Consider the following 7,556-nt stretch of genomic DNA (forward strand, 5'->3'; position numbering starts at 1 on the left):
CACCTCACACAAAAACACGCTCGTAAAATTAAGATGGCAGCACTGATGTCAGTGTTTTTCTGGGGTGGGAGGGGGTGAAGGGGAGTGGGGAGCGGGGGTGGGGGGTGGTGATGAAGCGCCCGAGATTTTCACTCTCAGGAAATGAACATGGACTTACATGTTACTTGTTCCCTTTCTACTCTGCGCAATTCGTTCGACAACATAAGATTTTCTTCCGCTCTTTCCGCTACCCTTTTCTTACACTGTGTTTCTGTTCATAAAAAGGATTGAATTCAATGCAAAAATCCGGATAATGCTGAAAAGAAAAAGCAAGGAAACTAAACTGACCTTAAAAATTCGGATTAAAGAGGCTATGCCAGTCTTGAATAAAAGCTTATTTTATGTTTGCACATTTCTTCTGTCTTTGCTGCTGTGTGCGCATGTCGGATGATCGGTATAAGGACAGGCCCGGCGCTTCCTTTTTTGAGGAAGTGTCTGGGTTTGTTCCAATGTACCTTTTATTTACCTGTGTGCTAGCTGAATCGGTAGCGTAAGCAGCACTGACTTGAAGTTGTGCACCTTGTGAATGGCAGTTACCACTCTTTACTATTTGTTAAACTGATCTTACTGTTTGCTCTGACGCTGTTTGCATAATCATGTCTACATATATCTGGGGACAAAATTTTACAAGTTATAAATGGCATACAGTTTATCAGCCCACATGTAATATTCGATGTAATAATTACAATCGCTAGGTTCTGATTGAGTTAACTGCATGGTTGATCAGTTGACCTATTATTATTATTATTTAGTTAGTTAGTTAATTTATTTCATTTTATTTTTTTAATTTTTTCTCAGGGCCTGACAAAGCGCGTTGGGTTACGCTGCTGGTCAGGCATCTGCTTGGCAGATGTGGTGTAGCGTATATAGATTTGTCCGAACGCAGTGACGCCTCCTTGACCTACTGAAACTGAAACTGAAAACTCAGAGTCCCGCATCCTTCTTCTTTCATCTGATGGAGTCTCCCGTCGGACCAACGGATGAGTAGGCAGGCAGGCTTATATGTCGGTGTGTGTCCTCATATGGGAGAAGAGGCCGATTCTGGATGCACAGCACTTCCCACAGGTGTTGCAAGGGAAAACGTCTCCAGGAGTTGAGCCCTGTTTCCTACGCTCACGCTTCTCCCTAATCGCCAGCGTTCTCTTGTTTTCAAACGTCTTTATGCCACTAGAGCACAGCATCCTCCAGCGAGAGCGGCCAAGGGCATCAGTTTCCCAGGAAGCGATGTCTGTCACAGGCTTTGAGGTTTGTCTTCAAGGTGCCGTTGAAGCGCTTGCAGGGTCTTCCAAGTTCGTGGTGGCCTTCCTTCAGCTGGCCATACAAGAGCGTCTTCGGGATCCTGCTGTCTGTCATGCGGACAACGTGTCCTGTCCAGCGTAGCTGACACTGGATCAGCAGGCTTTCAATGCTGGGCAGGCCGCTCCTCTCTAGGACATGGAGGTTGGAGACCCTGTGTTGCCACTTTATGCCGAGGATCTTTCGTAGGCATCTGGTTCAGCGTGTTGTTATGGATCAGTAAGTAAAATGGTTCAGCGTGTTGTTCTGGGTCAGTAAGTAATATGGTTCAGCGTGTTGTTCTGGGTCAGTAAGTAATATGGTTCAGCGTGTTGTTCTGGGTCAGTAAGTAATATGGTTCAGCGTGTTATGGATCAGTAAGCAATATGGTTCAGCGTGTTGTTATGGATCAGTAAGTAATATGGTTCAGCGTGTTGTTATGGGTCAGTAAGTAATATGGTTCAGCGTGTTGTTATGGGTCAGTAAGCAATATGGTTCAGCGTGTTGTTATGGGTCAGTAAGCAATATGGTTCAGTGTGTTGTTATGGGTCAGTAAGCAATATGGTTCAGCGTGTTGTTATGGGTCAGTAAGTAATATGGTTCAGCGTGTTGTTATGGGTCAGTAAGTAACATGGTTCAGCGTGTTGTTATGGGTCAGTAAGTAATATGGTTCAGCGTGTTGTTATGGATCAGTAGCAGTATGGTTCAGCGTGTTGTTCTGGGTCAGTAAGCAATATGGTTCAGCGTGTTGTTATGGGTCAGTAAGTAATATGGTTCAGCGTGTTGTTATGGATCAGTTCGCACGCCCCCTTGAAACAAAGTGAAAAATGTTCACTTTCTGTTTTGTTTCTGTCCTTGACCAACCTCCTTTTATGATTCTCGTCAGTGTGTGCGTGCTGGGTGTTCTTTGTGTATTTCAATAATCCGTGGAAGTCTCACATGAATTGGAGAATCTTAAAACAAGAGCATGTTTGATGTTCTGCTTGCACTCCCTTTGAAATGTTACAGGCATTTATTTTTGAGGATGGCTGCTTTTGGAGTGTGGTTTTTACTGCATGAATTGTGTGAGACTGACGAGTGTGCGCAGTAGATCAATGAGATGCACTCCGTAAGATTCTGTGCATGTTGCATGAAATGAAATGAAATTATGGTGCTTAGAGCCTCGCCGACCACTAAGGCCATCTCAAGGCTATCGCCGCGTCAATAACTACTACAAGGATAAAAAAAACAACCAATTAAAACGAGTCACCACTTCAAACATTCCACTCCAAAGTTAAAAAAACACTTCCATAGTTTAAAACCTTCAAATCTGGCTAAAAATGTTCACTTCTTTTAAGAAGTCCATCAGCGCCCACGGAGGGACATCACGAAACAAAGTCTTCAAAGAAACCGCCGTGTAATGTCTGCGTCTAACGTCATGCAGATCCCAACAGTCAAGGAGGTGCATGTTGCATGAATGGTAGTGTCAGACAATAGACATAAGAACAGTAGAGGAGGCAACGGCTGTCGCGACTATTTTGTGCCTGACTTTCATTTTAGTTGAGTGTCTTGTCCAAGTTACACCCTCCCCCCCTCCATTCTCTCTCTCTCGACCAAGAAGCCGAAGGACAGTCTGCGTTGGGATGATCCCCACAAGCCAGCTAGCTCCCATATACACGTGACTATATGCTACATAAAAAAATGATTCATCATTATTGTCGTGTGCTGGGCGTGTATACACACGTATGTTCAGGCACTAGTAGGTCTGCAAATTTGTGGACTCAGACGGCTTGTTGGAAAAGCCTCCACCGTTAATCCGCCGAGCACGTGACGCCGGCGTAGCTCCTAGAAATAACTCCCGTGCACCTTTTGGACTCCTGGAGTCGGCCCAGAAAAACACTCCCCCTTTGAGTTATTTCAGGGCGGGCTATTTTATTTACTCCGTCCATGTCCCATATTCGTTAACTCCACACCTTTTTTCCGATGGTATAGTTTGTCTTTAAATGGTCACAACACGCACGTTATTTTGAAAAATCAGGCAACTCTTGAGGGGGTCGTTTTAGGGGAATGGGGGTCGTTTTGGGGAGGGGGGGGGGCAGAACTATGACCCTCATCCCATGCCCCAAGAAGACTCTAAAGGAATGGGTCATCTCTGGGCCAGTAGTACTGCCCTAAAGTGACACTCCTGGAGTTATTTTGCGGGCTGCGCAAAATACACCCCACTCACGTCCGTGTGGATTAAATCTGGTACTGCTTCAGAATGACTGTCGGGAGGTGTGGAGACAGCAGCCCACACTGACTCACCACGAGGTGCTATGGGGACCAGACCTGGAGTCTGTTCGGGGCTGCCCCAAATTGACTCCACCCTGTCTTTCACTAGTAATTCACTAATGTATGCTTTCCCAATCAGTTTGATGAAATCTGAATTTTAAGGGCGTGAAGTCATTTCAGGACAAGGGTCGGAGTCTTCCTGGTCTTTGAGGCCCTGTTCAGAATGACTCCATGGAGTTAAATTGGAGGGGAGGTCATTCCGGGACATTTCACCGGGATCGAACACAGGGCCTTCAAAGTTCATAACTCTTACGAGGGATCGAAAAACAATGAAAGAAGACTATGTGGCGAACGAATGTGAAACTACTCAGAAACCCGAGCTTACGAGAAAACAGATCTGGTAAGATTATGAAAATATATATTGGAGACAGCCTTTTTTTTTTGTTTGGACCGAAAGCTCCTTTCTGATCTGGTCTGAATTAGTTTCCATGCAATCAGTATATGATTGTCCGCATTTTCTTCATTTTTCTCAAGCTAGACAAGATGCGGACAAAAAAAACACAAAAAACACCAAAAAAAAACAAACAAAAAAAACACAACCCCCACCTCCCACCCCCACCCCAAAGCTTAACCTGATTAACACTTTTAAGTGTACTTTAGTTAGCCAAACAGTCTTGTCTTCAAGAGCCTTGATGTGTGAGCACACAAAACCTGATAAAGCAGCTAAGATCGGGTGGCCTTCTGGCCGCCGGTCCTCCATTTGACCGATGGAGATGTGAAGAGTCAGTGTTGTCCACCTTGTCCGCCCATTCGTCTTTGTCAGAGAGAGAGAGAGATTGGTGGGTGTGGGGACACGACGGGGAGGGGTGGGGAGGGAGAGGAAGAGCCAATGTGCACGTTGTATCTGTGTGTGTGTGTGTGTGTGTGTGTGTACACCACGCTTGCTGACACAGGACCAACAGCACAGGACGGAGCCATCATTTCGGTGTGTGAGGTGGTCACCATTCCTGGGGCAACCTGTCGGTTCGTTGTCTTGCTTTTGTTGTCGGTGTTGTTGCCCGTGTACTTTATTTGTACTGTATCGTGCAGTGTTAGAACACGGTGACTTGGACTGTTGTGGGATGAACGCTTTGTGCAGCTGACTTGAGGTACTCGAGTGAACTGATGTTGTATGGTATTGTATTGTTTTGTACCTTATTGTATCAGTTTTTTCTTAGTCACAGCAAATTTCCTTGTGTGAAAATCGGGCTGCTTTCCCTCCCTCAAGAATAGCGAGTCGCCACTGTTCAGTGCCACTCTCATCTGTATTTTCCTTTTCGTTTTTTCTTTGTAAGCAAGTTAATTTGTTTGGCAATCAAAGTACTTTTTTTAAATAGAATTTTGCCGCGGACAAATCTTCTGTTGCCTTTTTTAAAACGTTCGTTACAAGCATGCAGGACATCGGTTTATAGTCTCACCCGAAACACTAGCACCCAGACCACCATTCAACGTCCGTTAAGTGGAGGGTGGTGTAAAAATCGCGGTGCCAACATGGGACTCGAATCCGTCACCCGAAAACGGAGTATGGCTGCCTACATGGCGGGGTAAAAACGGTCGAAAACGTAAAAGCCCACTCGTGTCCATACGAGTGAATGTGGGAGTTGCAGCACACGAACGAAGGAGGAGAAGGAGGAGAAGGACTCGAATCCATGGGCATTCACATCCTGGTCAGACGGGCGCGTTACCCACCAGAACACCCTGCCACACGAAGTGGTGGAATTTGGTTTCAGTTTCAGTTTCTGAAGGAGGTGTCACTGCGTTCGGAAAATCCATATACGCTACACCACATCTGCTAGGCAGATGCCTGACAGCAGCATAACCCGACGCGCTTAGTCAGGCCTTGAGCGCTTCTATATTTGTGTACAAATGAGAGTGGATTTCTTCTACAGAATTTTGCCAGAGGACTGACAACATTTACCTGTGTTGCCGTGTTTTCTTTTTCTGCCGTGCGCCAAGTGTGTGCTGCACGCGGGACCTCGGTTTATCGTCTCATCCGAATGACGCGAAACGCTCTCAGCGTTTGATTGTCCAGTCAAACTTGGGAGAAAGGGCGAGAGCGGGATTCGAACCTAGACCTTGACGGGCGCAATAGCCGAGTGGTTAAAGCGTTGGACTTTCAATCTGAGGGTCCCGGGTTCGAATCACGGTGACGGCGCCTGGTGGGTAAAGGGTGGAGATTTTTACGATCTCCCAGGTCAACATATGTGCAGACCTGCCAGTGCCTGAACCCCCTTCGTGTGTATACGCAAGCAAAAGATCAAATACGCACGTTAAAGATCCCGTAATCCATGTCACCGTTCGGTGGGTTATGGAAACAAGAACACACCCAGCATGCACACCCCCGAAAGCGGAGTATGGCTGGCTACATGGCGGATTAAAAACGGTCATGCACGTAAAAGCCCACTCGCATATATACGAGTGAACGTGGGAGTTGCAGCCCACGAACACAGAAGAAGAAGAAGAAGAAAAGAAGAACCTACACCACCATCATGAACACTGTACTGTCTTGACCATTCTGCCACCTTACTTCAACGGCCTGGTGGCTCCACACACAGCTGTTGTAGGATATAAGCTGGTGACAGCCCACGGGCGTATAAATATTTATAAGTTCGTGGTGACGGACGGCCCGCCGTGCCCTCAGGTGGTCGGCCTTAGGAGTGGGGACGTTGACGTGACGTTATGATGTCGGCTTGGTGAGGGTGACGGTGCTTGTTTAGCTTGTGGCTGGAACACTAACAGCACAATATAGTTCTTCTGCTTGTTCATTGGCCGCTACCTTCGTGGTTGACGACTTTGCTGTAACTGGAGGGACAAAGGTTTTTTGTTGTTGTTGTTGTTGTTGTTGTCATTGTCGTTATTTGTTCTTCATTTTATGTTCTTTTGATTTTGCGAATGCGACAGTTTTAAACACACACACACACACACACACACACACACACACACACACACACACACAAAGAGCAAAAAAACAAAACGAAACACAAAAGCAAAACAAAAAAACAACAAAAAAACGCACAACAGAATCCCACCATTAAGTTGCCCTATTTCGTCTTCTGGGATGACGCATGCTGTGCTATGTGAATTCGTGTCATCCATACTTACATTCGGCCAACAGGCAAGCTAAACCAGGCTGGCTTTCTCTTCAGAAAGACGGTGCTGGGATTTAGGCTAATTTATTTAATAACATGTGCGCAAGATCTTCTGCTGTGCGTTCGCACACCAAACCAGGATCCATTGTGTCACTGGAAAGACGTGTTGAGGTTTGAGTCAAGAGCCGAGATGAACTCCTCGGGGGAAAACAGATTGCCGATCTCCCAGGTTAACGTGTGTGCAGACCTGCTAGTGCACGAACAGACTGCCCCGGCAGTTTTTTTTTTCTTTCTCCATAAGTCTTTAATACATAAAAAAAAAAAAATTGCATGTTTGTGCATACCTGTTTTCAAACGCTGGACGAAAAAGAGGAAGAAGAGAAAGAGGATGACAAAAACAACACCACCAAAAGCAAAGGTGTAAAAAAAAAAAGAAAAAAAGTGGAGCTATAGATTAAAAAGAAAAAAGAAAAAAAGGAGCTATAGTTTAAAAAAAGAAAGAAAAAGAAAAAAAGATTACGTATAGACACAGGCCGTTAAAGAGCATCAAACAGAAAATACAAGAGCAGTCAGAATAAGAACATTTGCGAAATAATGTCCTATAGTTTTTAAATTCTGACATTCAAAGACGCATACAATACGAAATTAAAAAAAAAAAAAAAAAAATCAGAGCCAAGTATGTTACAGCAACTATCGTAAGTACCATAAGTGGAAAAACAAAACAACAAAAACCAAAAAACCACATAATCATAATCACAATGAAGTGAAGGAAAACTAATCAAGATGGCGGCTCAAGGAAAAAGAAAGGGAAAAAAAGGGGAAACAATGTATGTCTGCAACGACTGTCGCTTATATGCAGTTGGA

The sequence above is a fragment of the Babylonia areolata genome, chromosome 6 (assembly GCF_041734735.1).
Source record: "Babylonia areolata isolate BAREFJ2019XMU chromosome 6, ASM4173473v1, whole genome shotgun sequence".
Taxonomy (NCBI): Eukaryota; Metazoa; Mollusca; class Gastropoda; order Neogastropoda; family Buccinidae; genus Babylonia; species Babylonia areolata.